This window comes from Sminthopsis crassicaudata, chromosome 6 (genome assembly GCF_048593235.1).
Source record: "Sminthopsis crassicaudata isolate SCR6 chromosome 6, ASM4859323v1, whole genome shotgun sequence".
Taxonomy (NCBI): Eukaryota; Metazoa; Chordata; class Mammalia; order Dasyuromorphia; family Dasyuridae; genus Sminthopsis; species Sminthopsis crassicaudata.
This window is the reverse complement of record NC_133622.1, coordinates 221,950,269-221,966,916: the sequence shown is the minus strand read 5'-3', so window position 1 is coordinate 221,966,916 and position 16,648 is coordinate 221,950,269. Positions and strand designations below refer to the sequence as shown.

The window sequence follows — 16,648 nt, the reverse complement described above, 5'->3', positions numbered from 1 at the left end:
CCTTTGGAGCTTTATATGGAATTGCTTTGCCTTTAGGAACCTCAGGATTTGAGGTATGTTCTTCTCTCCATAAAAGCTGTCTAGGTGAGAGTTCATTTTTTTTTTTTTTTTTTAAGGTTTGAGGTCTGCTCACGGCAAAGGAGTAACAGCTGATTTCTGGTGCTGGGTAATCATGGCTAGGTCCTTCGTTCTTCTGGGGCTCAGGGGTTTATAATTTGCCATTAGTAGCAAATCTGCTAGATCAGGACAGAGTAGCCTAAGAGGCTCACAGAAGATTCTAAGAGGCACAATGCTCAGGCTCTCTGTACTGTGGTCTGGGCTTGACAGACTGTCCCCCTGCCCATTTGAGACAGACCTGTTCTGAAGTTCTTCCAAGGTAACTTCTGGGAATGTGTTGTACTCCAGATATTTGTGGGTTGACTCCAAAACCAATTTAGAGGCTTAATCTCCTGTGGGTTTGGGAGGTCAGAGAAGCTCGCAGAGAGTTGTGTCTGCTCCCTGCCATCTTGGCTCCACTATTTCTACATTTATAAGACTCATTTCTTGAAGAGCCTACAACCAATATTACAACATGGGTACTTAATGTGCTGTAGTTTAACATTGGACTAGTATGGGAATGGCATTTGGGATGTACCTTTAAACTGAGTATTTTGATCTTTTTTGATATTTCCTAAGTCAGTTGACCCAATTCCTTCACTCTGAACTGGCCTATTGGTTGGGATTGAAGGTCATCATAGAATCCTACACTGAAAGCTTAAATAAAACAGGGTACCTGCCCTCAAGAGGCTATGGGTACAGAAAATGAGTTCTGCAGTCAGAGAATCTACATTCAGATCCTATATCTGATCCTTCTACACGTGCGATCTTGGGCAAGCTATTTAAGTTTTTGCTATCCTTCCTTAGCTTCCTTATTTGTAAAATGGGGATATTAATAGCATAACAAACTTAGAAGCAGATATGTGGTACAGTGAATATGGTAGATCTGAAGTCAGGAAAACCTGAGTTCAAATCTCATCTAAACTACTTCCTAGTTTTGTAACACTAGGCAAGTCACTTATTCCCAATTGCCTTATCTGTAAAATGGGGATAATAATAACACCTACTTCCCATGGATATTGTGAAGATAAAATAAGATAATATTTGCAAAGCACTTTGCACACTTTAAGATGCTATATAAATGCTTGATATTATTTTATTAACTTCCAAGAGCCTCAGTTTCCTCATTTGGATTAAATGGTCTTTTGGTTCTAGAATGATGGTCTTATGAAGGAATGAAATAATTTCTCTATCTCAGAAGATCTCAGTAAATACAATTTAAATTATGGTACCTGTGCTTCTATTAATGTCAAAGCCATCATGATTCCTGAGGCTCAACTCATATAAAGTTCTTACAGGGTGTTCTCAAGTCCTTTTGAGTTACCAGATATTTAAATATTAAGGCTGTCCAAGTTTGCTCTCTGTGCCAGATACAAGCTGGGTTCTTTCCTTTCACTGTAACCCTAGATGCTTTCAATAACAAATAACAATTAGCATACCAAGATGAAGCAGGATGATAAAATTTCAGGTGTGAATTGGGAAAGTCATTAGTCTTGTCTTCACCTTCCATCATATTATCTCAGGTCTAACATTGGATGGAGAGACAGAAGTTAATCAGCCAGTCAATCAAGAAGCACTTATAGATGCCTAGTATTAAATGTCCCCGATAGCACATTTTGCTTAGTAAACTCTGGGATATCCAGAGAGGCAAAAGCCATCCCCTCCTCTCAAGGACTTTGCAGTTTCATGGTAGAACATGTAGAAACAACATGCAAAGAACTAAGTATAAACGAACACATTTATGGATAAATTGTATGTATAACTATGTATAAATTTATTTGAAAGATCAAAAAATCCACAAGAATGAAAAAAACAGCAAGCAAGCAAACACCACCACTAAAAACAGGTGAAAGTACTTTGCTTTGATCCCCATTAAGTCTCCCTGTTTCTCTCTCTGGGATGCAGATGGCTCTCTCCATCACAAGCCTATTGGAACTGCCAGGAATCACTCATTGTTAAAAAGAGCCAAGTCCATAACCATTGATCATCACGCAATCTTGTTGCTGTGTACAATGATCTCTTGATTCTACACTTCACTTAGCATCAGTTCATGTAAGTCTTTCCAGACTTTTCTGAAATCATCTTGCTGATCCTTTCTTATAGAACAATACAATTCCATTAACTTTAAATACCATAATTTATTCAGTCATTCCCCAATTGATGGGCATCCACTCAATTTTCAGTTCCTTGCCACTACAAAAAAAGCTTTTTTTTTTTTTTTTTTTTTTTGCACCTGTGGGCAGAATAATAATAAACTCATAGCACATGGCTTACATGGTCACTATGAAGATCAGATTTGATGATCCTGAAAAAATGTTTTTTAAATACTTCTTTTGCATAGTAACATAGAAATGGGATTAAACATATCTGAGACTTTAGAAATGGTAGAGTCCAACCCCTTTATTTTACAGATGAGGAAACAGCATCAGGATAAAGTAAACTCCCTAATAAATTGCAAATATTTAAAGTCATTGAATTTTGGAGTTGAAAGTACAGTTAAACCTTATCAGTTCTATAACTCCCATGCCAAGCAGTCTTCTAGCCTCTCTTTTAAACGCAGCATTAAATATTAAAACCCTCTGTTTGGTTTTCAAATCCGTCCATAACCCGATCCTTCTGACCCGCCTATCTTACCCTGATACACCCCTTCACTTACTGTAAGATCCCGAGGCACATCTCCCGGCTGTTCGTAGAACTTGAATTTTTCTTGTCCATTCCCCTGGTTCTCTGTCTCCCTCCTAGTTTCCCCATCTCTTTTCATGTCTCATTTTGTACAAGAAGCCTTTCCTGATTCCCCGTAACACAGTGCTTTTCTCTATTGATTACCTCCAATCATATATATCCTCCTGGAAATAGTTATTTCCATACTGTAGTTTTCATCAGTGTGAGCTCCTTGAGAGCAGTTGCTTTTTTTTTTTTTTTTTTCAGGAAGATCTTTATTAAGATTATTGACTTAAAAGTTCGTTCCGAACTTGAGTCCTCTCCAGCTTTAGTCTTTTAGTCTACGGTCTTGTAACTTCATTGGGACTCAGTTTCTTCAACTGTAAAATTAAGGGCTTAGATTAGATGATGCTCTGGAATCTCTTCTAGTTCTATGTCTGATCCAGGATCCTTTGGCTGAAATGTCTTAGATAGGATCCCAAGGTAGGAAGAAAGCAAAGGGGGAAATAACCCCTCTCCCTACGGCTCTTTGCTATATAGTATCTTCAATCCTTCCTCAAGCTCCGCCCCTGACATGATAAGCCCTGTCCCCTTGCACAGTCTGTCTCAGGCCCCGCCCCCTGCCCTCCCAGCCCTCTCAAAGCCCCGCCCTTCATTCCTCTAGAGGAATCTCCAAGTTCTTCTCTCTGATTCTCCAGCCCCCCCTCCCCCACCATTCCACCACAGCTCTCCCCAAGCCCCACCTCCTGTTCCATCCTGGGTCCTACTTTACAGTCCTCAGGCTCCTCCCCACTCCCCAATGGTTTTTAGGCCCTACTTCCGGTTTGTGCTTTGTTCTCTACAAGCCCCACCCCAGGGCAAGAAACTCCGCCCCTGACCCAGCCCACCAGCGTGCCGCCCCTGAGCACGCTCCTGCGGGACTGGCGGGAAAGCCTCGAAGCGTCTCCTGAGGAAAGAGCCTGCAGGGAAGCCCCCACTTCTGAAGGGATTACCCCATCACTTATTGGGCTGCACCCAGAATGAATGTAGGTCGTGCTGAACGCCCTTGGGTGTGCCGGGGCCGAGGCCTTCCCTCATATTACAGATGGGGAAACTGAGGCACTGAGCTCATAGGAGCGGGGCTTTAGAGCTAGAAGGGGTCCGGAGGCCTGGCCCTTCTTATTGCGGATGGGGAAACTGATGCCCAGGGAGGTGACTTGCCTTTGTCAGGGTCACCCTCAGGCAGTCAGTCAAACTGGGGATACAAAAGGGCGGCAAAGAGCCCCGCCCTCAGGGAGCTTCCGTTCTAATGGGCAAAAATTACTGACACATACAGATAAATTGGAGATAATCATAGGGACAGGGCTTAGAATCTAGAGAGATGGAGAAGCATTTCCTTGGAGAAAGAAAATCACTTTAGTGGCTAAATGGGGACTGAGTCCGAGGGAGGGTGGAGGTCCGCACCAGGCGGGGACAGAGGCAAGGGACAAAGGGCCGACAGCTCGGATATTGGGGGCTCAGAAATAGGTGCCTGACGGAAAGGATGGCTTTCCTCTAGGGCACTGGGGGTGGGGGAAGGGTGAAAGATAAGTCCTGGTCATGGCAAGTCAACAGATTCTGGGACATCCAGCCTGAGATACCTGAAAAACAACTGGAGATAGGAGACTGGACGTCAGCGGGGAGGTTGGGGCAGGAAAGGCAGATCTGAGGAGCATTAGCATTGAGATAATTAGATCCGTGGGAGCGGATGAGATCAAGAGATGGAGCTCGGAGAGAGCCCTGAGGGCCGCCTGCAGTTAGAGGCATGTTCTGGATGAGGTTCTGGTGAAGGAGTCTGACAAGGAGCAGTGGGACAGGGGGAGAAGCAGAAGGTGATTTTCAGTGTCGGGGCAGAGAGGTCAAGGAGCGTGAGGTAGGGGAAGAACCATGGACTTGTCTTTAGCTATCGCTGGTAACTGGAGAGAGCATCCTGGTAGTTCACGCCCGCTTCAGCCCACGTCCTTGACCAACCACATGGGATTCTTCCCGCCGCACCCAGCTGCCTCCTTGATTTGTTATGTACTTTCCCCTTACATTTATTTATTCATTCATTAGTTCTACAAGGGCCAACCAAAGATGAGGTTGGAATAGTGGGTCAGCATGAGGGCCGGGTGGGGGCACAGAGGACGGACAGCACGCTAGATCTGGAATTACCCTTCATTTTCCTTGTGGCTTTTGGTAATATTGGGGAACCCTGTTAAATTACTTCATATAGAAAAAAAACAAAGATCCATGGTGGCTGATAAAAAAAATGAACCCAAATTTCATTTGTTATATTTTAGAATTGTGATTTGAACAGGTCCCCCATGGAGGACCTATAGTTGGAGAATTTATTTGGTAACTCTTTCAAAGTTTCTCTCTGGAGTTAACTGACAAATCCCAAGTTTGGTGCGTCAGAAGCTGTGCTATGATGGAAAGTGATGTAATCTGTGTATGAGTAGGGGCATCATTTCTTGTGTGTGTGTGTATGTGTGTCTATATACACCCATACATATAGATGTACACATCCACAATATGTATGTTATGTATGTGTTTGTGTATATACATATCCATTCACCCATCTAGCCATCCATCTACCTCTTATCTGTCTATATCCATCATCTATCTGTTCATCTATTTACCATCTGTCTATCCATCCATCCATTCATCTATCCATCCACCCATCATCTCTTTCCAGCTATCTATCCATCCATTATCTGTTTAATCTGTCTACCAGTCTGTCCATCTATCTATCTATCTTTATATCTGTCAATCTATCCATCCACCAATCGTTATCCATCCCTCCATCCAGCTATTACTTTATCCACCTATCTGCCCATCTATCCATCTGTTTCTCTCTATATCAATCTGCTAGTGGGAATATGACTATCATCAGTTTCATTTCACAAGGTAACTTTTATGTTAACATTCACCACATTGTCCACTAGGTGGTAGCAGAGTGTTTTTGGTTAAGGGTTCCCCTAGACAGCACGTGGTATTTCATTTAAATCCAAGTACTGCTTTGAACTGCATTGGACAAGAGACGTTATAAGCAGTAATACTTGATATATTTATACATAAAATTGTGGTGTATTTTTATTACTAAAATAAGAAAAGATACTTTTCTTAATAAGCATAAGATAGATAAGATAGATTATCAGATTCACACAGAATATTTAATTTTTCTCACTGGACAAGATATTTGGACACAGAATTTAAACAATTTCGTTTTTTAAAGTTATTTTATGCATATTATTTGAATTTGTTTAAATCACAGGGATTCCAAAGGCTTATGATAGTAAATATTCATTGTAAAGATGATTTAAAATATATTTTACCTATGTATGACTAAAATACAGCCACATTCCTTTTTATCAAGTGTTCTTCCTGACATAAAGAAAATATGAAAATATGCAAACATCTTTATTCTAATGAAACCTTTCTTTGTTGATTGATAGATTGTAAACTGCTTTATTTTCCACTGTTTACTTTAATTCTTAAGCTGTACTGCTTTTCAGGGATCAGGATAATTTTTAGATCCTGAATTCTTTTCTTCATGTTACAGAATCTTTATTTCTTTAATTGTTCCTTCCTTTCTTCCTGCTTTGTATTTTAAAAAATTTGATTCTGTGTATTTGCACAAATACAGCTTGTGCAACCCAGTATAAAGTTTTAAAAACTAAAGTGAGGCTGTTTATTGTTGGGATGCATAAAGATGAGAACTGACTTGAATTTAATTGTCTTTCACACTTACATTTGGTAGATATGTTCATTAATTAATGAGATAGTATGAGAACTCTGGTTCAGGAAATTGATTCTTGCTTTAGATGATATCACAATATGACATAAAGTAGTACTTTTTGATAAATATTGCCATCCTTTTTTGTTTCAGATATAGTTTCATTGTAGACATTAATGGCTGTGCATTAACTCTAAATATAGAACATTTTAAGTCAAAACTATACTAATGAAATGAATAATAGAAACAATAATTAACATAATTCAGACAAAAACAATGTTTTTTTGTTTTTCTGTATGTCCTGAGTACTTGAAAAGGAAGCAGGAAATGTGATAATTTTCTTAATTCTCCACATTATTTTACTGGTTTAATTTGCCAAATTGAAGAGTCAGTAATCAATGCAATTATTTTGACTTCTCTATAGATAAGATGACAAATTTCTATTTACTATAAGAAGCTTTTATCAGGCTGTCAGGGATTCCTTTTTTTTTTTTTTTTTTTTTTTTTTGTAATTCTATAGAATTCTTTTAAATTAAAAGAGCTAAGTTCTATGTTTAAAAAAAACCTATTTAAATGAAAGATTTAATGCAATACATATTTATTTCATATAAAGAAATTTTAGTTCATAGCACATAAAATTTTAAAACATTGATATTGAAGTGGATACATGGTAGAATAGAGAACTGAGCCAAGAGTCAGAGAGATCTAACTTAAATTCCAGCCACAGACATTTACTAGCTGTATGACCCTGATCCTGGCAACTCACTTACTCTCTGCCTCAGTTTCCTTAATTGTAAATTAAGTTTAATAATAGCACCCATTTCCCAGGGTTGGTGTGAGAATCAAATGAGATAATAGTTTATAATACTGTCTGGGATATAGTAGGTACTTAATAAATGCCTGTTTCCTTTTTAAATTACATTTAAAAAAACTATATTTATCAAGTTAATGATGCAAAAAATTCATTTGTTATTTGTTTTAGTTAAATTTGATTTTTGCTGAAACTTAAGGCATTAAATTACTGTTACCCTTAGTTGAAGTTGTTCTTAATCTGGGATCCATGAACTTGTTCTTAAAAATATTTTAATGACTATTTCACATAGTTGATTTTCTTTGTAATTCTACAAATTTTGTTTTATGTAAGCTTCACATACTACAAAAGAATCATGTAACAAAAAAGATTGAGAAATCCTGTATTAGTTGGTTGTGTAGTCTCACATCTGCCCTTCTCATAATTAGAATGTGATTCTTAGAATATAAACTAGTTGAGGATTTTTTTTTTTTGCACTTTTGGAATACACAGTATTTGGCATATATTAAGTGCTTAATAGATGCTGATTGCCTAATAAGCTTCTAATTCTCTATTTACTGATATATACTTTATCCCTTTAATATTGATTATGCTTAGGTGTCTCCTTTACTCTTGTACTTAACCTGATTGGTTTCTATCAAAGAAGATTTATTATCAGTTTTATGAAATATTTTGCCCTTAATCACATTTTTTAGAAGAAACTCAAAATTTTTAAAAAATTTTCAGATTTCAAAATATGTAGATTTAGAAAATACTAAGAATTTAAGTTAATACACTCAATCATTCAACAAGTTTTTGTTGAGTGTCAACTATGTTTCTTGAATTCTGTTAAGTGCAGTAAAATACCAAACATTTAAGACAGTCATTTCCTCCAAGGATATTACCATCTTGTTTGTGAGATAAAAAAATACTTATACACTTGAGATAGTTGGTGAACAAATAAGTATTCCTTGTGATTGCATAAGGAACTAAATTGTGTAGCACAATCACAAGAATTTATAAAAAGTTCAGAAAAGGTAAAAATCATCGTTGGCTACAAAAGAGATGAGAATTGAGTTAGTCCTTAAAGAATAGGTCTACTATATAGAGTGCTTTACAGTAGTGTTTCAAGGAATACTGGGAAATAAGGTTAGATAAATAGAGAAGTACTAGATTTTTCAGGGCCTTGAAAACCAGTTTTTACGGAGTTGGAAATGGGTAGCTATTGAAAGCTTTTGAGTATAGAAGCAGAACTATGACAGTGATATTTAAGGGAGATTAACATTGCAGTAATGTGCAAAGAAAATTAAGAGAATAGAGATTAAAGGTAGGAAAATTATTTAGGAGGAAGTTTTTGTAGTGATTCAAGTTTAAGATGATAAGAGCTTAAGAGTGGTGATTGTGGAAGTGAAAGAAGACACATTTGGAAAGGAAAAATCAGTGATTCTTAGCTCAAGGTACAGTTCTTTCCAAATGTGTCTTTGGGATACATTTCTCTGGGATATATCTTCTTTCACTTCCACAATCAGTGGGACAGTGTACTGCTTACAGATACCAAAGGAGGAGAGACGTATCAAACGCTTCTAGAAATTCAAGGAAAATGTGTCTGAGAGAAAATACCTTGAAAACGGCCAGAAGGAGACATTTTCTATGAATGTGTTTTCAGTACATTGATAGGAATGGAAGTAATTGGGGAGTGATGAGGTACAGGTAGGATTGTAGAGCCTTCGTTTGGTATGTTTCACGTCATTAGGAAGAAAAAAATGTTAGAACATTTGCATTTAAGATCAAAGGAGACTTGAACATATCTGGAGGTAGAAAGAAAGAAGTCAGTTGGGAAGGAGAGATTAAAGATGTTAAAGAGAATGTGATAAGAGAAGGAGGAAACTCTTTAAAAAGAGTCAGCATCAAGGGGACAAATCTTTGTACATTTTTGCAAAGTTGATAGAAATGTGATAAGATTTGTAGAACTGAATGTCTTAAAGATATGACAACAGTAATAAACATTCCTTTTGCCTCCTTCAAACAGAGCTTTTGATATTGTTAATGAACCAGATGTTTTTAAAAATTTAGAAATCAGTGCAAAAATAGAATAGAAGAAAATTGAAAAGAATCCATGTCCAAAGAGTGAAAAGGTAACAAAAAGAGAATATGACAATACTAGAATGTTAGATTGTATTTCCTTTTACAAAACTATGATAACCACATGGTGGGGGAAAAATCTTATTTTTTTCCTGGACCAATGAAATAACACTGTTGGAGTCGAGGTACAGGGTGTTCGATTGTGTCTGGTCAGTCTAATATGAACTGGGTATAGATAGTCCAAATGAACACTTTTGAGATGGAGAAACTTTAGATTTGCCCATTTCACATTTCCTTTTCGCTACTGCAATTCTGCTTTGTTCATGGAGTATAGCACCTTCTTTGATGTGGACACATCCTGCTGGACCATCTTATGCCAGCATCTCTTAAGTCTCACAATTGATACTTAAGTCCACAGCATGTGAATCAGATAATTATAAAAACAATATTTGGAAAGATTTATTTAGGAAATATTTTTCCTGAAATTTCTTTATAGCAGAGAGTTCTTTTTAAAGGAAAAAGAAAAAAAATTTAAGCAAAACTAATCAACTTATTGAAAAAAACTGACCTTATATACCATTTATGATATATACACCTTATACACATGGACTTTGACCTCCACAAAAGGAAGTGGCTGGGTATCTTTCCATATGTTTTTTGGGGGTGGAGTTCACCCTTTATAATTTCATAAAAAGTTTTAAAATTCATACAATTTAATATATTTCATAATTATGTAACATAATATATTTCATTTTTAGTAATCAAGTTTATTTAATAATTAACATTCATTTAAAATTCTTAGTTCTGAATTCTCACCTTCCCTTTAGTTTCTTCCCTATCCATTAGAAGGCAAGCAATATGATGTCCATTTTATATATCTATCTATCTATCTATCTATATCTATATATATACACATATGTGTGTGTGTGTGTGTGTATATATATATGAAATCATGTAAAACATTTTCATTTTAGCCCTAAATAACAATTTCGTTGTTTTGTGGTTATTTATTGTGTCTATCATTTAACTGGCTTTCCTTACATCACTTTATGCAAGTCTTTCCACAGTTATCTGTTTTCATAATATTCATTGTTTCTTTTGTAAAAATTAATTTTTGGTTCCATTTTAAGTTCCTAATTGTCTCCCTCCCTTTCCTCCCACCCTGCAATAGAGAAGGTTACTCTTTAACACACACTCATGCACATAGATAGATACTTATATGTATGAAACCATACTATGCATATTTTAACTTATCATTTTTTCTCTGGAGGTAGTATCTTCCTATAAAGGTCGTTTGTTGATCTGAATATTTATAATACTCAGGATAACTTAGTTATTCACAGTTATTCTTTGAAAAACATTGCTTTTATGCAATGTTCTCTTGAGTCTGCTCATTTCATTCTTCTTTATTTCATGCCAAGTTTTTCATTATCCAAAGTTAACCTGCTTGTTATTTCTTACAGCACAGTAGTATTTTGTCATAATCACATATTATAACTTGTTTAGGCATTCCCAAATTGATGAGTATCTCTTCAATTTCCAGTTTTTTGCTATCACAAAGAAAGTTGGAAATGTTTCAGAATGTATAGGTTCTTTTCCTTTTCCCCTAATCACCTTTAGAAGAAGAGCTATATTGCTGGGTCAAAGGGTTTCAATTCTATAACCCTTTGGGCATAATTCTAGATTGCTCTCCAAAATGCTTGGATAAATTCTATTTCATTAATGGTATATTAATGTCCCAAATTTCCCACACCTTTCTCTCTATTTCTTTTCACTGTTTCCCTTGATATTCTATATTATTTGTTTTTCCAAGTGAATACTGTCATTATTTTATTAAATTTTATAAAGCATCCCCTTAGTAGATCATTAAAATGTAAATTAATTTTGGTAATATTTTATTTTTTATTATATTAGCCATGAGTACTGAATGTTTCTCCTGCTATTCAAACTGTCTTCTATTTCTTTAAGAAACATTTTGTAATTGAAATTATACAAGTCTTTTGTATGCTTTGGAAGGTTGATCTCTAGATATTTTGTGCATTTTGTATTTATTTGGAATGGAATTTTCTTTTCCATCATTGTTTCTTGTGTTTTGTTATTATTTGTAATGCTATTGATTTTTGACGTTTTACTTTATAGTCTACAACTTTGCTGAAGCAATTAGTTATCTCAACTAGGATCTTTGAAGATTCCCTAGGATCTTTCTAGTAAGCCATCATATCAACAAATAGAAATCGTTTTAACTCTTCTTTACTGATCTTTATAACTTTAATTTTTTTCTCTTATTTATTATTGTTATTGCTAATATTTTCTGAATTATATCAAATAAGAGTGGGGAAAGTAGGGAGCTTCACGTCCATATTTATTGGAAAAAGTTCACATATTCCCATTGCATATGAAGCTTACTTGCACATATACTTTTTATGAAATAAAAAAGGTCTTTCTGTGCTTGTACTTTGTAGTATTTTTTAGCACAAAAGAGTACTATATTTTGTCAAAGGCATTTTTCTTCCTCTATTGAGATGATCGTATGATTCTGGATTTTAATATGATTCTTTATGTTAATTGTTTTCCTAATGTTAGATCATTCTTGCACTCAATCTTACTTGATCATAATAAACTATTTCTGGGCTAAATTGCTGTAATCTATTTAGTAGAATTATATTTAAATTTTTGAGTCAATGTTCATTAATGATATTGGCCTATAATTTTTTCCTCTGGATTTTATCTTTTCTTGGTTTAGGTAGTGGGACTATATTTGTCTCATAAAAAGATTCTGGCAAATCTTTCTCACTTTTTGAGAATAGGATATAAATATAGGTACTAACTTAAAAAAAAAGTTCTATCGAATTTCTCTATGAATTCATTAGGACCAGGCTTCTCTCCCCCAGTTCTTTTATAGTTTGATTTATTTTCTTTTATGATAGTGATTTATTTAAAATCTCTAAGTGGGCTTTTAATAGTTTAAGTATTTTATATTTTTAAAAGTATTTCTCTTTTTCTTTTGCATTCTCTTTTGTTAGCATATATTGCGCATGTTTTTTTTTTTCTGTTTCTTTTTATCAGATTAACTAAGGAGTTACACATTTTATTGATCTTTTCAAAGAAACAGCTTTTAAGGTTTTTAAAAACCATTTCTACTTATCTATTTCCCTTCTAATTTTTAATATCTCCCCTTTGGATCTTATTTTATGTTTATTTGCTTTGTAATTTTTGAAAAATGCATCTTTATCTCATTAACCTCCTCTGATTATATTTTATTAAGGTGTGTATATGTAATATATGTGTAATGTAAAGATGTGATTTTTTTTCCCCTCAGGGATTGCTTTAGTTCTTTGACTCACTTATTAGTTAGGATTTTGTTGCTAGGTCTCCATTTAAGTCAGTCTATCTGTCTATTGTCAGTCTATTGTTTGTGGTCCTTAAACCAATTACTATTTTTTGCATTATAATTTGTAAAGGGTATATTATTTCTGTGCTCCAGCACAAGATCAGTTTTTATCTGTGCTTGGAAATATTGCATATTCTTTTGCTATTTCATCTAGAAGAAATTTTTAATAGTATTTTATTTTTCCAAATACATGCAATGACAGTTTTCAACATTCATCTTTGCAAAACCTTGTGTTCCAAATTTTTCTCCTTTTCCCCTTCTTCTCCTCTTCTAGACAGCAAGCAATTCAATATAGGAAAATATAAACTTAATTTATAACTTTAAATGTAAATGGATTAAACAATCCAATAAAATAAAAAAGAGTGACAGATTGGATAAGAAAACAAAATCCTACAATCTGCTGTTTATAAGAAACACATTTCAGAAACAACATTATACATAAAACTGAGGGAATGAAGAACAAATTAATTTTTCATCAAGTGAATCCAAAGAAGCAAAAGTTGAAATCATGCTATTTGACAAAGCAAAAATAAATATTAAAATTCCTATATCTTATTTAGTGTTTTTTCTCAAGTTATGATTCCCCCTCTTTTTTATTATTTTTATTTTTGCTGTGAATACAGTACTATATTCATTTAGTTGCTTTAATCTTTTTTTTTAGGTGACTCTGTTCCCACTTGCTCTCTTCCCCTCATCCCTGATCCCTTCTTCTTTTTCTTTTCAGCCAGATTGTCTTTTCCTTTCCTCTCTTTTCTTTTAACTAGTCTTATCATTAATTTTTAAAATTTCATTTTCTTTTAAACCATTCCCAAAATGATTTTTCTCACTTTCTTCATTATCCATTCTCTTTTTATGTCTACTCTAGATCCTCATTATCTAATTCATAACTCCTATAAGTCTCTAGTTTCTCTCTTTTTTTCCCCTATTCCTCATATAATCAAAACATCAAAATTATCCACACTAGACTTTACCCTCTAGGTTGTCTCTGCCATTGCCTCATAGAGCTTGCCATATGGATTCCCTTGTTTTCACCCCCAGATCATTGCTAACTATTGTAGGGGTCAGAGAGGATACTGATCTTGCTAAGGCCCCTCCACCAACAAATATGTTTATGCAGCTCTCTCCATTGCTATTTGCCTGGAAATCTCCATTCTTTGTTCATGCTTTCCCATTCTCTTTGTTGCCAGTTGCCCCCAAGAGTTCCAATTCTCCCACTTACAAGGTAGTACAAGTACTTTTCAAGTACCAAATCCTTCTGCTTATACCTAATGCAAAATTCTCCTCTCCCTTCACAGAGCATCTCCTTTCATCTAAAAGAATATTCTTCAGTGGAAATCCCTCCAATCACCAAAGAAAGGATCTTTCTTTTAACCCCATTTTCGAAACTTCCCTCCTTCTCGTTACCTAGTTTCTCTGCTATTACTCTTACTGTTGGTGTTCTTGGCTGCTGCTTTTATCCAGTCCTGCATTTCTGTTGTTTAGGACATTTGAAGGAATCTCTTCATGTCTGGCTTTCTTTCTGAAAAGTGTCAGTCGTCTTTATTGTTGAATGTTCATATTTTTTCATTTATAATTAAGCTCAAATTTGTAGTATAGGTCACTCTAAGTTCTATTGCTCTTGGGAACACATCATTCCATTCCTTCTTATGATTTCTGGTAGGTGCAGAATAGTCTTGCATTATTCAAATAGCATTTCTTTTGTATTTATTTGAAGGTCTTTCTCCTGATAATATGCAGAACTAGTCGCTTATGAATTCAATAGTCAAATTTAACTACTATGTATTTTGAACTTTGTAGCTGGATTATTTTCTGGAGCTTATCTGTGATGGGATTTCATCTTCTATATTCAGAAATTCTGAGCAGTTCTCTATTATTTCCTTCGTTATGGTATTGTCTTTTTGTCGGGTCATGTTCCTCTGGGAGACCTAATGATCCTTAAGTTGTCTGTATGTATTGTGTTTAAAAGATCAGTATGTTTTGCTTGAATAGTGACCATAATTTTTTTAATGTAATGTTTTTTAGTTTTCTTCTTCTAGATTGCCATTCAGTTCTATATATTTGCATTTCCAGTATTTTATTCTTTCTTTTATTTTTTGGGTGACACTTGCCATTGAAGATTTCAAGTTAACTATTTTACTCATTATTTTTGCTGTGCAATCCATAAACTCTGCTCTCAATTCTCTTTTGAACCACTTAGGAACATGCTCTCATATTTCATAAAAAAACTTTTGTCTCAAGTATTGGATGATTTTTCTTTATTTTTCAGTTTTTAGTCGTTTGTCTTCTAGATCTGGAGGCCATGTTTCCTTCTGTTGTTAACATTTTTCTCTGTTGATTTATCTGCTTATATTTAAGGTATTTAAATTTTCTTTTCCCTGAAATCTTCAGTAATTTTAATCTCTTTTCTGCCCTGCCACCTGAAGGTGATTTCCTCTGATGACTGGATCTCAAAGAATCTTGGCTTCTTCCCAGACTAGGCCACTCTCCCAAGTGATTTTTGGGTGGTCAAAATTGGCTCTAGCTAAATACCATGTTCTTTTTTTTCAGGTTTAGTGGAATTCTGCACAGCCTTTCCTACACAAATGATGTCCTGTCCTAGGGTCCTGTCCTGTCCCACTCCCTCTGTTCCTCTTTTTTCTGAAATAGTTCCTGTAGTTCAGAGCTTTACTGTAGTATGGTTCAGTTGCCTCCAGCAGGCTTTTGCTTCTGATGGGCTGCTGTCTGACAAATTGTCTATCTATTACTGCCCAAGCAGAGCTAATTTTCATAACCGTGATTCATTGTCTCCATGCCATTGGAAAGAGTGAGGGAGTTTGAGGGTATGGGGTTGTGTTGTGTTGCAGGGCCCGACCTGTGTGTCAAGTCCTTGAGTCTGCTAGTGTGATCTTCAGACCAGTAGCATGGGAGGTAGGAGAGAAACTTGATAAGCTTAAAGTCAGCTCAGTTCATTTTCTTAAAGACTTTTTTAGGATTCTAATTATCTTAGAACATGGAGGTAGCTGAAGTTGCTCTATCTTTGGTGCATAATCTCTGTTTTACAGAGGTTTGAGATTAAGAGAAAAATGCCTAGTTCTCCATCTTGTTGCTAATGTGACCTGAAAGTATGAAATACTGTCTTGAAGTTGTCCTACAGTTATAATTTTCAAGCTTCAGAGGATCCGAGCTCCCAATTTTAGAGTAGTAGGAGTATATTTTATAAACTTGTCATATCTCTCATAGTCTTTATTTTCCCAGATTAAGTATTCTAAAATGTATTCTTATCAAGGCTTCTACTTGCTTTATTGCTTCAGTGATTCTTCTTAGAACTATACTAGCTCTGCTAAATCTTTCTTGAAATATATGTACCATATCTACATAAAATACTATCATAGGCTAGGAATATCAAAATCAATTCAAATATTAAAGAAGATTGTTTTTTCTCCATTTTCTATGGTTCCCAAACTCCTCCATATTATTGCTTTTTCCCAGAATCATGTGTTACTTATACTATAAAATTTTAACTTGACTTCTGTATTGTGTAACTCTATGGCACATTGTGGATTCTGACCTCTAAAAACTCAATCTCAGGTATGTAATATTCATGATAATAGTCTTAAGGAATTTCAGAGGAAAACTGTTGATAGATACTTCCAAACTGAAGATATGATGATGAAAGAATTTACATATACACACACATAACACATACCTTACATACCCACGTATTTATATATATGTGCAAAGATACAAGCACATGGCTGTACATATGTATTTCTTTTATCATTACACCATTACATATATCCTTTAGATCAGACATTGATTTTTTTTGTCATATATTTGAAATCCTTACATGTATCAACTTGAATATAGTAAATGCATTTTTACACAGAAAGAGCCACTTTTCCTAGGACATTTG

At 35.1% G+C, this 16,648-nt stretch overlaps 1 protein-coding gene across 2 annotated transcripts in view; it reads left to right on the top strand.

Moving 5' to 3' along the window:
* Window positions 1-290: 290 nt before the first annotated feature.
* CCDC73 (coiled-coil domain containing 73) overlaps window positions 291-16,648 on the top strand; it is a 133,044-nt gene continuing 116,686 nt past the window's right edge. For both annotated transcript variants that reach the window (XM_074272547.1, XM_074272548.1), the window contains exon 1: window positions 291-376. The gene's annotated coding sequence lies outside the window, so the exon portion shown is untranslated. The remainder of the gene's footprint in view (window positions 377-16,648) is intronic.